The 15,039-nt window shown below is 45.0% G+C and overlaps 2 protein-coding genes across 2 annotated transcripts in view; one reads left to right on the plus strand and one right to left on the minus strand.

Annotated features, from left to right (window-relative positions):
• NLG-3 (neuroligin 3) overlaps window positions 1-15,039 on the minus strand; it is a 551,048-nt gene that overhangs the window by 285,598 nt on the left and 250,411 nt on the right. The gene's annotated exons all lie outside the window — the stretch shown is intronic.
• Window positions 8,650-15,039, plus strand: part of NLG-4 (neuroligin 4) — a 260,340-nt gene continuing 253,950 nt past the window's right edge. The window contains exon 1 of the mRNA XM_046615827.2: window positions 8,650-9,796. The gene's annotated coding sequence lies outside the window, so the exon portion shown is untranslated. The remainder of the gene's footprint in view (window positions 9,797-15,039) is intronic.

Genomic DNA, 15,039 nt, shown 5'->3' on the forward strand with positions numbered 1-15,039 from the left:
CTCTGCATCTCGCGTCCGGTCTGCTATCCAGTTTTCACGAGTATTTCAACGTTTCGCTGTTGATAACTTGTACGACTTTTTTGCTGGTTTATTTGCTTGTTTTTTTTTTGTTTTTTTTTTCAAAGCACCATTCAGCTCGTCAGAAGCTCTGATATCACCTGATTCAACCGTCAAAAATATCGAGTTCAACAGACAGATGGACAAGCAAAAACAACTCGACACCGTAAATGTTCTGTCTGTGCAAGTAAAAATAACGGCGGTTCCTGTTTATTTGCAACGGACGGTTCAATGGAGATAAAATTTCATATCGTGGCTGATGGCAAAGTAAAAATGATATCCTCAAAGGTTTCTTGGGATATCAGGCGAATGGAGATGATGCTTTTTAAAATAGTCCACTTCAGCAGACAGTTTTCGTGGGGCGTGTGACAGGAGATGGGTATACAACCGGTGAAATATGATATAGTAGTTGTAAAATGCGAGCACTTTGAACCAGACCGTGATCGAACGACCAAATAATAAACATATCGAAACCGATTTGGTTCGGGACGTAAATATGAATGGAAATGATGATTCTTTTTTCATTTCCTTCGCCCCAATTTCATCTTATTATATGTACACACGATTTTGGTTTCTTCATTCTTCCCATAAGTTTGCAAACAGAATCTCTGACTTTGCAGCTAGACGTGAGTATTTTTTTTGTTTTATAACATACTATTTTTCATCTTATTTCCATTTCCCATTATTGAGAATGGGAAGAGAAATTATTTTGTGTTCTATAATGAAATTCTAAAACTATTTTACAGAGTTTAAGCCTTTCAGAGAATACTTGAAAGCGAAAATAATTTTGAAAATTAAGCTAATCAATTCTCCCAAGTCCAGAGCAATTCTCAATTTGGCAAAGCAAAACCAAAATCCAATACATTTGCAGAGCTTTTACTGTTGTATCTATGTTATCGTGGCAGGGACTAAAAAATTTTACTCAAATCTGTTCCAAAGTGTTTCATAGACCGAGTCGAGAGCATGGTGGATATGTGTAATAGGAGAGGGAAACGCAGAAGCATTTGAATTTATTCTTCTTCCGACACGGCGGCAGTGCATATAAGCTCGGGCTCCTATACTCGCAGAAGAATTTTACAACGCTCTTCATTTTTATCCATCCCCCCCCCCCCCCCCCCTCCCGCCGCAGCGCGTATACGTTTCCTTTATTTTCATATTCCATTTCTATTACTGGAGGGGTAGACACCTCTGGGTTTGCAGGAAGTAGGCCACGCGCCGCGAGACACATCGGGAGGAAGGCGAGAGACGTGAATGCAAGCTTCTGTCGGAGGCCACCGCCAAGAGGAAGCTTTGCAATAACGCAAGGGTAGGCGTCGCGTCGCGGCGCGTATCCGGAGGAGGGAAACCGGCTTCGCACCGGGTCGGGAATAATTGGACGCAAGTGAATTGGTGACCTTTATCGCCTAAAGTGCACAAATGGCGCGTCCTCCATCACTTCCTGTCACATAAAACGAGAGGGTCGTATATTTCCATATATATTGACACACGTATCCGGGCAAAATGTATCAGGCCACTTTCCACCCCTCGCTTCCACCCTCAGCTACCCCTCGCTCAACGCAGTCCAGTATGCAGAAGTGACCGCAGCCAAAATTTATTCCGGATTAAAGATTTGCATTGCTAATCAGCAATCGTCGTTCGATTCTGTCTTCCGGTTTCCGCCGGACGTTCCAGGATCCCTCATTCGTCCCCTTTTTTGCAGCCAAAACCTTTTTCGACGCGAGGCTAAGCTGCAGCTCGAAGGGCACAAAGTGTGAAAATTTGCATAAAAATTGCGCCCGATGCATATAATTCAGAGTTGTAAGTGTACCAGTTATTGACCCTGTCCCAATTATCGACCTTTTTTTGTTGTGTCTGCTTGATCATTAGTTCTAAAACAACACAATATAAATTTGTAATGTCTTTCCCTCTGGCAATTGGTTTCAGTCATCAAGAAATTCACAATTTTTGCTGTCAATTTATAATTTTGGCAAATAAAAGGGTCAATAATTGGGTTTAAACGTGTCTATAACTGGTGCACTTGCCTTAACGTGGATTGAGTAGAATCGCGGATCCAGAGTGTTCTAATAAAACACGCTTGACACCGTTTCACTGCAGTAAAGTCGATACAGCAACGGTGAAAAATATCCGTCAAAGCTGCACTGTATCAATGCAGGCAGGTTCGCTCAGCCTCCGTGGTCAGCCAATCCTCGCATAAGCGAGGGAAAAGACCAAAAGACGGAGAGAGAGAGAGAGAGAGATAGAGAAAGAGAGGGACGTGTTCCATGGCAGGTATATATTTATTTTAGAACCACTTTCCAGGTGCCTGGCAACGCTTCAGACCACTACTCTATAACCGTGAATGCTTTTTATATTTCATAAAATGTGCATTTGACAGCCCCCCAGAGACTGTCGAGTACTTTTGAGAAAAACACTTGCTATGTGTGCACGTGGCACAGACACGTCACATTCTGTAGAATCCATCTTTCTGTCTCCGGTTTCTTTCATTTTGCACATTTTTCACCTCAAACATCAATCCTTCAAACATTTCCTGAGTAAATATAGCAAGCGAGAATAAAGGGTACAATCACCGAATGATTCGTGAGAACGTTTTCAAAGGTGGATGCTTGCCAGTCTGGTTATAAATTTGTTTAGACGATATCTCATAGCGAATACAGCGTTGTGTGAAATTTCACTGATAAATTTTCAACCCAGTTCTTTTGTCTACCGCTACAACATACAGCTATTGAAAAGTTTCTTTTTCTGTACGATAATAAACAGAGAATGAAGACAGAGGTAAAATGGTAAATTATGCAAAGTAGCGTCCCTCTCCAGCTTTCCGAAAGCCGTTCCCGGACGCGCAAGATAGTGCGATAGAGTATATTTACATACACCGAATGTCCATATCCCCGAAGGTCCTAGTCATGAACCTGGAGCATCGCCTTGTTACGGCATGATACCAATAAGACATAACGGTGTTTGTCGGTCGGCGAGTTCGTTCGTCGGATTATCCAAGTGGTCCTGGGGCGTCACTGGTCGAGGTCGCATCACCCACCGTCAACGTAAGTGAGTGCCACACCAGAGCCATGGCAGACGGGGTGAAGAGCGACGGAGGGAAGGGTCGGCGCTCTAACTATGTGTGTAGTGTAGTATAATAAGCCGTCGTGTTCCCTGTCCCTGTCGGTGTCTCGTTCCACTTCCACCTTCCACTTCCACCATCCGGAAAGAGATGCGATGCTGGATGGAAAGAGGACGGGTGGCGTTACAGCTGCGGTCGTGTTTTCCGTGACTGAATCTCATTAAAGATGTCGACGATAGCGGCAGTGCGGTGGGGCTGCCTGGTATGGTGGAAGGAAAGTGGACAGCTCAATTTGTCAGAAGACAAATAGATTCGCCGCTCTCCTCCCTCGCCGAACGGTGTATGCATGTATAAACCACCCGTCAAGTGTGTTCCTACGCGCACTCATCGACCCACACACCCTGTCGCCCTCCAGCCGTTTCACCCCTCGTGCGGATCAGACTGTGCCAAGGGCACACTGCGGGGCCGCGGAGGTGATGGTACACGCGTAAGCACACAGATCTATTGCAGAACTCAAACATGTGGTTAAACCTGGTCCGTCGTGATTGACCGATTCGTCAACATCGATGGGTCTGAATTTGCCCATGGATTAAGATCGGACATTTATCAGGGACCAGGTGTCTGGATGGGCATGAAATTCCGAATGCGGAGTATAATGGAATCGCCATGAATAAATTTTAGTTCCACGATCCAGAACGCCAAGGTACTCGGTTTTGTAATTTTTGGAACGTTGGGAAAAGAGCACGCTTCACTTTGGATCACCACGACCTTCCTTGCTTCGTCACTTCGTCCTTGCAGCTAGGGCAAGAGCGCATGATAGAGCATCTGGTTTTCGGACAGTCAATTACTATTCTCAAGGCAATTACAATACATTGCGGGCAGCCGGAGACCAATTGGGTTATATGGTATTCACGGTAATGGACCAGAGGTTGACGGATCTTCCTCAATGTTCGTCCAATGCAATCTTGTCTACCTGTGCAAAGCATTTTTTGCACGAAATGTTTTAAACTGACAAGTTGCAAAGTTAGTCTTTTCGCTGAGAGAGGAGCGAACGAAGTTCTTGAGTGAAGTCAGGGCGAGGCGTGGAAAACGGCGTAAATAAATATTTCGTTAGCATTATCTCTCTTGATCACGTACAAAATGTCAAGGAACTTGAGTTTCAAGTCTGTAGGTTCGGTCTTGAGTCACGTTCGCGACTTCTCCGCACAATAGATACAACTTGGATGTTGAGACAAGGCAATTCAAGTTTTCGTCAGGATCTGAACTTCACTCGCGTCAAACGGATGGTCGGTTCGTTTCGACCTTGGCCATCCCTCTCTTGAATGGTTTCACAATTTTTTGCACGTTCATTTTATCTCAACACTGTCATGCTTGTCGATGGTCGGTGATGAATCTTTCCGGCTCGCCCTGCACCGAGATAATCGGGAGAAATGTAAGAAAAATTGGCTCTCGGTCGGGGGAGGAAAGTGGTATCGATTAGCTCCGATCGATGGTTAAAATGTTGCAGACTAAAGGAGCCGAGCGGTGAGCCCACCTCCTTCTGGGGGTGGTGAAGTCAGGGCGAAGACGGGCTTGGGGCTCCGTGTCAGGATAATCTTTCATTAATCGGGATAGAAATTGCGTTTGGTCGGCACTGTGCTACCTCCACAATGTCCATGTATTCTGGGCACATTAACCATCCAGGAAAGCATTGTTCTCCGGAACAATGGTCCTCGACTGGAAGGGATAAGCCGGCCCGCACCCCCATCACGCCCGTCAAACTGATATTAATGCATTGATAAACCAGCTGTTATTTAGCGAGCGTCAGCCTGAGTGCTTTCTAATTGCGCTTCCTCCTTCCGAGTTGCCCGCCGATACTCGTATCCGTGTTTTTTGTTTCCCCGGCGCACTTTCTCAGTGATGAATTACAGGTGTGATGGATCCACCCGCCTCTCGACTCTCATTCAATCGTACTATTCGAAAAAGTCTCGCCATCCATTTTCTTATCGGCCTTCGAAGTCTTGGACCACCCTCAGGTTTGTACCCCTCCGCAATTCAAGCCGGTAAGTGATTTCCCCGGAAAACTGCTTAGCTTTCTTTGTCTCCGTACCTGCAAATGCCGCGGATTTTTGCCAGCCACTTGGCCTCTTTCGCTCCATAACCCGGCACTTTCGTTCCTCGTCTACCCGAGCCGATGTGCATACACAGGCACACATGCTACCCAGCTACATGTGCATAAGCGCACGTATGACACGTATAAAATACAGCATCTGTAACAATACCATGCAGCTGCCGGTCGGGTCAACTTTGCTCTTTAGTATCGCCCAGCTCAGCCCAACCTGCGGTAGCTGGGGTTTGTTGTTGTTTGTCATCCTCGTCCGGGTTCAATTAGCGTTGGTTTCACGAAGTGGCTCAGCGGTAGGAACACCGTGAAATGCATGCACGCGCAGTTCTGTCCAATGTAGACAGACGTACGGTGATTGCTCAAGCGGTAACAAGTCGTCGTTCTCTGTTTTCCGTTGAGCAAAATGTGAATAGAAGGGTAGAGCGGAAGGTTGAAGGGATTCGAAACTGCGCTAATTATCGCTACAACAGAATACCGACCAATGCATCGTGGTTGGAAATGAACTTTCATGATAATTTCCCGGGTTATGAGAATTCGCGAGATTTTGGAACACGACGAAACGGCTTTGTGCAAATATTTGCGTACTTGATTACAGGTACAAGGATCAGTTCAAAACATTTCCTCCTTTCCCACAAATTCAGGATTCTATCAAATTATTTCAGCAGCTACCACAAATCTACCGCAACCCTTACGTAATTATTCTGAAAGATACCCTTAACTCTCAAAAGAAATCAGTGACCTGCAGAATACAGAGCAAGTTTCTGAATCCTTCGGAAGTTTTTACCCGGGGCTAATCTTGATGTACTCAGTACCGCGTGATTCCAAGTTTATCGGGACTTTGCCAGAGAACTCCGCAGCGACAAAAAATGGCGGTGGTTTGGAGGAATCGAGGCGTGTGGGTAGCAAACGCAGGCGCGTTTCGATACCTGACCACCGAGCTAACCGTCGACTGTCGCGGACCCGCGGTTTTATAGTCCACATATACGTACTTGAGCCAAGTGGAATCTTGCCGTTACGTGAACAGCATGAGGCTGCAGTTTGCGTCAATTTACTATAAACTATCGTGCACCTAGGATAATCCAATTGCTAGGGGTATTTTACGACACGACCCTCATGCAAAATTATTATGCTGCACAGGTATGGGACCCCGGCACGATCCAGGAGTCAGTATCCTCGAGTGCAGAGTGCGGACTTGCCGTTTATCCAGGTACTGGAGTTTTGGTGACAGCGGTTGGACGGAGCTCACAGCTCTTGAGATTCTCAATGCGAACTTCATTTGCTGTTGTTTAAATTAGCGATTTTTTTTTATTTTTCGTTCTTAACTTTCGCGTGTGAGAACCGATGCCTTGCGGCTAACCGAAGACGTGTGACTTCGAGAGCGATCACGAACTTGATTCCTCGTGAAGTTGATTTTCACATTCGCCGTTGCAGGGGATAACAAAATGAAACTGTCCTCCTCGAGCACGATCCTGATGCCAGTAGAGATGAGGAGACGAGACTTGCTCACTTTCTTGAATCTCCGGACGAGGTAGGAGTAAGGGGATGAGAACACAGGGTTGAAGAGTGGGAGGACGGAATTACTGTCCCCATCCGCGAGGTCTTACGCTTCTTGCGCCGCTCACGGGCTCGGCGTTTGACGCTCGGTGCTTATTAGGTTTTCTTTTTCATCGACCTTCGAGCGATTTCTTTAGAATATAATTAATTCTTCCTTCTGCCCACGCAAAGACTCCTACTCAAACAGCCCACCTACGCAGAATGAAACCGAGCTGTACCAAATGAACGTGAGATAAGCCAGATCGCAGAAAATAATTAATCACAAATCCGGACTGAGACTAGATAGCGAAAATTAGAAACACCGTCAGGGAGTGAGAGTCGCGACTCATTTGACGTTCCAGACTAACTTTTCAATATCCTTCAACGCCTCTCGCTATTGTCACGAATGGTAGAATCGGAACGCTTCGGATTACGAGGCAGCATTCTGCCAGCAAAAAATGCTCGATCTGCAACTTTCCAAACGTTTCAATGAAATCTGTCCCGGTTTTAGACTGTATAGGCTTGCGTTTTTCCCCGAGGTAAAAAAAATTGCTTGTATTACGGAAGACAATTTGCCTCGAAGTGGAATTTTTTGGATAGATTATTACTCGCGTTGTAACGCATCAATCTGCGAAATTGAATTGAACTTCTGTGTTGAACAGAAGATCGCAAATCTTCTGACACAAGCAATAAAAATTTACCGATCTACCCAAGTCGTCAGGGGAATATCAAGGGAATATTTTCATCCTGCGGCAGCCGTTCGTTCAGCTGTCTTGCAACGTCGTGTGCATGCTCATCCAACCTGCAGGGAGGAAGTCAATTTCTCGGTTGTGTCTTACGAACAAAATTGAATTTTTCCCGGGTCTATCCTTCATTTTCATACCTTTGAAATACCGCCGCCGTGTTCCGCGGGCAGGTATATAACCATGAAAATGCTTCCACTTCCGCAAACTTATGAAAGTCAACGCGATTCAACCTCGCAAATTCTAATCACCGTAAGCCCAGTCACGAGTGATTAAAAAATTTCTTAAGTATCTCCGTCATTGTATTCTGGAGTGCCTTACGCGATGATAAACGAAGTAGAAGAGTAAAACTAGATTTGAAGATTTTAAATTTAACAGTAACAAGTGAAACCAGAGCTTAAGAAAATTCAAGACACTTCCTGGCATAGTCGATCAAGTCATCGAGTAGTTTATCCCAACGTAATGTCAGAAGTTTCCATTCAGCGGTTTTGAAAACTGCGCGTTGCGACACCAGCACCACGATAACTGCGGAATTCCCTAGGCGTGTTGGAAATAACCGAATCGACAATCCCCTCAGTTGGCAGGCCCGAATCGATAGCTTGGCGGTATCCTTTAGTCTGGTTGGTAGGACGGTCGACCAGCTGCGCTGAGCTTGCGCGGGGTGATTCGATAAAAGCAAAGCTCTTTGGGCTCCCTCATAGCAAGGCTAGATTACCAACTTTAAAGACAGCAGCTTTCGGTATCCAAAAGAAAACCTCGCGTTCGCCAAATCGCGAAAGCACTCTAACCGATCTTTTGAGAGTGGATGAAACCTGAAAAATCCATCAAGTCCTATCATTTTATTTTCCAGGTTTGAGCTCCCCTCCGCACGGGGCTTCGCTGCTCCACGTTTGTCGGCTTTTTCGGAAGCCCCGCGTCTGGATCAGGGCAATTCGAGGATGGGTTCGAAATCCGGTAACCAAAGTAGGCGGCGAACATGGCTAAGGTTGCGCGCTCTGATGACGAGTCGCAGCATCCCTGGACCGCGTCTCGGCGAAGTGTAACCCGTGCGATCGACCCGCGCAACCGAGTCGAGTCGAGTCGAGTCGAGTCGAGTCTTCGCCCCTCTCTGGCGACAGCAGGCGCTCCAGTTCATTCCCGTGTCCAAGTTCATCCCGAGAGCATCGGGCGCGGGTTTCGTAGTCGGTCCGCGTGCCCCGCGAGTTCTACGTCGGATTTCCGTGCGAAAAACGCGAATCGGAGAGTGGTGCGGTTTTTTATTCGACAGACTGATCAGCCTTGCTCCGAATCACGTCTCAAAGCTCGAGGAAAATAATTGATCAGACGGCGGTTCAGAAATTGGTGAAAAAATCGTAGTGACAACCAATGTTCGAGTGTCGTTATCTTCATCCCTCACTTCGTCATCTTACGGACGAAGGATAGACGAGTTGACGGGATTTTGGACTCCAGGTGCTACTTTACGATGTGGTTGCGGAGCCAAGAGTGCAGCGGGTCAATTGGTAATCGTTTAGTTTGATTCGATGTGCTGCGCTTTAACGCGTCACGGCGACTCTGAGGTGATCGCTCAAAATGCAAAACGCGGTTTTATGCTTCCGCGACGAAACTTGAGAACGTCGAAACAAACATGAGACGGCTGTTTCGAGCCAGAGTTATCGCCCCGTTTACCAACATCGTGGATCGAGCTTTCGGTCACGAAATTTCGGCAACCGGTGTAAGACGAAGCTTCTTCGTCAATTGAATAGGGAAAACTGAGGATTGAGGAGTGAGAAGTTACAACAGTTGTCAAAAGCGAAGCGAAAATTCTAGGATAAATATTTCACAGTGTGCGAATTCTGACCTCGTGAGAAAATCTTTGGTAACATGAGAAACTATCAAGAGCTTGCGAGATAACCGTTTCGCTATAGAAATATGATCCAGCTCAAGCTGTAGATGCTGGAAACATATTTTGAACTGAAATTTTCCAAGTTGTTAAAGAAAAACACGATAGCGGAATTTTCATCGAAGAAGGAAAAACGGATTTATAACAAAATATTTTAACCAATGAATAGTGAGTGTAAAATAAGGGTGATAATGATCAACAGCTGGAGTGATGAGAGGTTAAATGAATGATTCATTAGCTTATCGTTGTCAAGTGTGCTAAATAAAATTAAAGGAAATAAAGTAGAACGAATAAATAAATGAATTTAAAAAACAGGGGAAAATTAGTGGGAAATAAAGTGAGTAAAAAATATACTTTGTGGTAATGACAAAGATGCTTAGTATAATATGCCAAGCTTTATCCAGCGGGAGATGACAGATTAAACGGTAAGTATTATGCATTGCCTTATTATTATAATAAACAGCTTTATTAATAATCTCGGAACCGTGTTTCGTACAATTTATTACGATAAATTTATCTCTCCGTTGCTGGACGGTTCAGCGTTTAATACTTGCAGCACCGAGCGAATCGTACGATGTCATAAAAAAAAAAAAAAAAGTTACGGAAAACGGCATAAAAAACGGGGAAGAAAATTGTTGAAAACCGTTTCGAACCACTGCGGCTGCAATTACACGCGGCTATACAGAAGTCGAGATTAACGGACTTGAAACGACTCGATGACAATGCCCCATAATTATTTGCAACGACGGCGGTGTTTCACCGAATCCGCGGATCTTCTGTCTAATTGACTGGATGACCGATTATCCCCTCTTCCTGCCGACTCGAACCTCTGATGACTTATTACCCGGATCTTCCGCTCCCGGCGAAATCAGAGCTGCGATATATCGGGGAAGGCTCAGCTTTCGCTTATTCCGTGCACTCGGTTTTGTAAATAACGTTAAAAAAAATATTTGCTTCAATAGCGATCCCCGGAAGGTATTCGTAATATAATCTATACTGCTCATTTCCTTCAAGTGAGACGCAATTTAATCTCATATTTTTAGATTTTTTTCGAACAATAAATAAATCGTATTCTGATGTTGTAAAAGAAAATTAAAACGAATGTTTTATACAATGAAATTGGTTTTTTTTTTTTTTTTTTGTTTTTATTCACCGACGACCAGACTTTTGGGATTGAAAGAAAGTAATCATTGAATAACTGAACGGTTGAAAGAAACACACGATCTGATTACCAACCCCTCCGCCGTTGGATGTAAATCAAATTTCACGTGGATAAATGCGTACAGAATACAAGGTAATTAATATCCGCTAGTTTGCCGGGTTATCTCAGCGCCGATTCCCGTTTATCAAACCCGAATTCAGAGCTCGGAGTAAAGTGATACAATTAGGAGCGAACGCTTGCGATAAAAAGTATTAAGCTAGTGTGGTGGAGAATCCGTGCGATGCACAGAAATTGCCACGCACGCGTCTAAAACCTTGGCTGCAATAACGGCCAGAAAAACGGAAGAAAAAGGAATGAATAAATTTTAAACGCCAATAATAATATTAACAATAATAATAATAAATAGCGCCAATCACCCGCAATGGCACATGGATGAAAACTCTACGGAAAAACCAAAAAAGTTAAGGGAAACGGCACCCCTCCACTTTGCGGTGAAAGAGAGAAGAAACTTCGATGCCGGAGGATCACCGGTGGCAAAAAATGCAGCCAGCTTTTTGCCGCTACCGTAACCGATGAGTCAAGAATGGCGGAAAGCGGGAGCGGCTGAACCGCGGCGGATTGAAAGGCCCGCCTCTTTCGCAATATTTTGCGCATCCCGACGTTCGCCGAAATCGAAACCTGTACCAGCAGCACATTTTCGATCTTCGGTCACTATTACCGCGGTATTGAGTCGACGTATTCTTTTTCTCTATTCCCTGGTCCTTCTACTTGTTTCACTTTTTCTTCGTCTTCTTCTGCGGTATCGTGTTGTTTTTGATTTTTTTTTTTTTTCATTCCTTTTCAAATACAAACAGCGAGCCGAAATAATAAGCTCGCTTTCTCAGCTGCCTCGGTGTATATAAATACGACTATTTTGTTTCGGTGTACTTTCTTGTGCCCCAGAGGTTTGGAACCCAACCCCGTATATTCATCCCCGGCATTGTGAGAATCGAGATTTAATTCCCTGCTCTTGGGGAGATGAGGGGTCGAAAGAGTGGGGTGAGGGGTGGGAAGGATTCATTGAGGGGAACGCGTGGCGAGACACGCAAACGAGAGATTTTAAACCGAGACGTGACCGTTTCTTAATTTTCAAATCGTCGAGTTTCCACGCCCCCTCGAGGCTTTTATTGCTTGGGGGTGGATGGAGGGGGTGAAGAGGGTTGCGTAAAACATGGACATTTCATTCGGCCCGGTATTAAAATTATGCGAAATGAAAAACGACGTTTCAAAATTAATTATTCAACATTCAGAGCTTTGACAAAGCTTACCAACGTCTTCTACACGCGGTGTGAAGATGAATTCTACCCTCGCAAACGGATTCCGTAATTATTGCGCCTACAAACCTGACTCGCCCGCCAACGACCCAAAAGTCACTTTCAGATTCGGGAAACGACAAATTTCTTCGGTCTCTGTTCCCTTCTACATTTCCATTTTTCACGGATGTTTGTCAAAAAATTAAGAGGTATCTCGATATAAATGGAAAAACAAACCGTGTTCAAGCTCAGCGAGAATTTTTCGAAGTCGAAATTATTCAGCGATCAGCCTTTCCTTAGAATCATATTTTACCTCTCTAAAAATCTACTCAGTTGCCATGATACTGAGTCGTTCACACCAATTCATTTTTCGATCCAAAGAAATTAATGATTACGTGTGCGAACATAAAATTGCTGAGAACATGTACGCCGTGTATTTAAAAAATATAGCAATGGATTGGTTAAATCACTCGTGGATACGTGAAAGTTTTTTCTTTTTTTTCTCGTTTCGTATAAAACCTGCACCTGATTAATTCGCAACGGGAATGTGCCAAACGGAGCATTTCAAGCGATGTCGTGAGGCAGGCAACAACACGCTGATTAATAGTTGTTGAATGAAACTTGGGTGATTTTTGACATCCGCGGAGAGCCGTAAGTGCCCAGAGTATGGCAGGAGATGAGGAGGGCGATCGAGCACCGGGGGAGCAATTACCAGGTAGCGGCAAAAGCAAAGCCCCGTGGAACAGAGTGGCCACCCCGTCCCTCTCGTTAATTCTTGCCCCTCGTTGTACAGTGCAGTAATTATAACGTCGGAATGTCGTTTGATGTTGAAAGTACAGTAACTACCCGGCGTCGGCGGAAAGAAACAATGGCCCATCAGCAACGAGGTACGGAGAGTCGTGGAAGGTGAAAAGGTTGGATGAAGAGTGGAAGGAAATAAGGGGACCGTTGGGGGTTGGCCCGGATTCGAAAAACGAACATCATTTGTCTATCGAGACTAATATAAGCCAAATTTTCCCCAGCAGACTACAAAATGAGAATTTGTTCGCGCCGACTCGATTCCTTCATCGACTCGCATACCCTTTTTTCTCACCTCGATCCCTTACCCCTAGCACAAGTCCTCTCCAAGGAGGGTAGAAATGCTTACCCCAATTACACCCAGCGTTCGAACAAATCTCGTTTTCCGGCCCACCTCACCTCTCTTCGACGCCACCCTCGATCCTCATCCACACGTGCCAAACTTTCTAAGGACTCGCAGAAAAGTTTAACTTTGGTGTAAATCTCTAGTCGAAAGAGTAAGACAGAGAGAGAGAGAGAGATTCAGCCGATAGTAGATGGATTTCTCACTCGGGATTCTGAATCATCACCGGAATTCCCAAATCACGGTATTACCAAATCGTGCGAGGTTAAAATCAAACAGAAGTTTGAAAAGCGATGTTAAAAGTTGACGGGATTTAAAGGTGTCTTTTTAAAGAACCCAAAAACACCGCTGAACATAAACTGTGTGACTTATTTTCTTGAATAATTGTTAAATTTTGAGACTTTGATTGCACAGTTGAACAGATAGATCAGCAAAAGACTTTTTATTTCCAGTGTGTATATGGTCATAGTATAATAATATTGTTCGTTATACTTATGAGACCTCAAAAGACGAATTCCTGATCACTAAGATTGCAATGGACTCCCTGACTCCCTCTTCGTTGATTCGAACCGGCGAATGGCAGGGAACGAAGTTGCCTGAAGTAACATCAAGCCACTCGGGGCAGTGAGTAGGCCGGTAGAATTATCCGGCATTGCAGGTCGGGAGAAGCTGTAAGACGGAAGTACCGTAGCTAGTTGGTGAGATTCTGTTGAACCTCAGCGCACCGCTCGAGGTTAATCGGTCAAAGATGGTCGGTCAGGTTGCATTTGATCAAAACTTGCGATACCCCGAGTAATCGGTGAGCAGAACGAGCGGCTAATCTGAACTCTGGAACGGCCTGGAGCCGCGGTGAAATCTCGGGACGATGGTCAGTTTGCCGAAGTGAATGACGGGTATCCGTATAGCCGGAAATACGCCCGGGGTGTTCAGAATTTTGTTGGAAAGTTTCACCGCGTCATTGGAACTCCGGGGGATGAGAGTTGGAACGGAATGAGAAGGCTTGGGGGTTGCGATTAAGATGCAAATGCGAGTAGGGTTATCTAAATTTCTTGGTCTTGGAAAAACAAGGAGGCCCAACGTCTCGAGGAGGGAAGCACAAGGCTGTGATAATATATACATACATATACAGAGGGAACAAGGATAGCCTGCAGGCGAGAATCCTCGAGATGGAAAATTATTTTGGCAACATTACTTCTGACAGTCTGCGCAGGGTAAATGAACGTCTGAACCGTCGCGGTGGGGAGAATTACCACGTGAAATGGCCAAAGGGAAAAGCAGAGTGGGAGGGAGGACGGGACGCGCTGTCAAATAAGTTGAAAGCTTTATTAAAATGAAACGGTGCGCGAAAGGTCTCTCCGAAGAAGAAGAAGAGAGGAGACGACGACGAAAAAAGAGACTGAGAGCTGAAGGGAACTCGAAGCATCGCTAGCCTGGAACTCGGTCGGCGAAGCAAGGCTCCGGACTGAGATATCCGATGACGACGTGACTGTGACAAGCGTGAAAAACAAAAGCTACTGCTACCGCAGTGGCAATCGCATTCCTCGAGAAATGCAATAGCCATTATTAAGGTCAGGCCACCCGTGAATGCAGTTACTCTAAATGACTCTCCTCTCTCAACGACTCCGTTTCACTGCCGACGGTCGCTTGTGACTTCTTCAGCTTCGTGCTGTCTTTTCACCGTGGAGTGCAACGGTAGGAATTAGTCGTCGGCGTGGGATTCCTGGTTCGTTGATTAGGGACGGGTAGCCAACAAGTTCAAGACTGGAACACTTACTTATGTGGATTCGTGAGTGTCCTGATTCATCGGTACCACATCCGCGATGTGTGTTAAAAAAATAACAAGAATTTTGTAATTATGCGTGTTGCATTAGTCTGGTTCGCGCAATTTTTTCATTGTTATGTTGGTAAGCTTGTCTGAAAAGTTGCTGTACTGTGTTAGCCGTATTGGATATTTAGTCTTTTGTCAGCTGTCAAAAAGGTTACATCTGTTTTGATAAAATCGACGATTTCGAAAATGAATCAGAGAATTAATGCAACACGCAAAATTACAAAATTCTCCTAATTTTTTGAACA

This window comes from Neodiprion pinetum, chromosome 3 (assembly GCF_021155775.2).
Source record: "Neodiprion pinetum isolate iyNeoPine1 chromosome 3, iyNeoPine1.2, whole genome shotgun sequence".
NCBI lineage: Eukaryota > Metazoa > Arthropoda > Insecta > Hymenoptera > Diprionidae > Neodiprion > Neodiprion pinetum.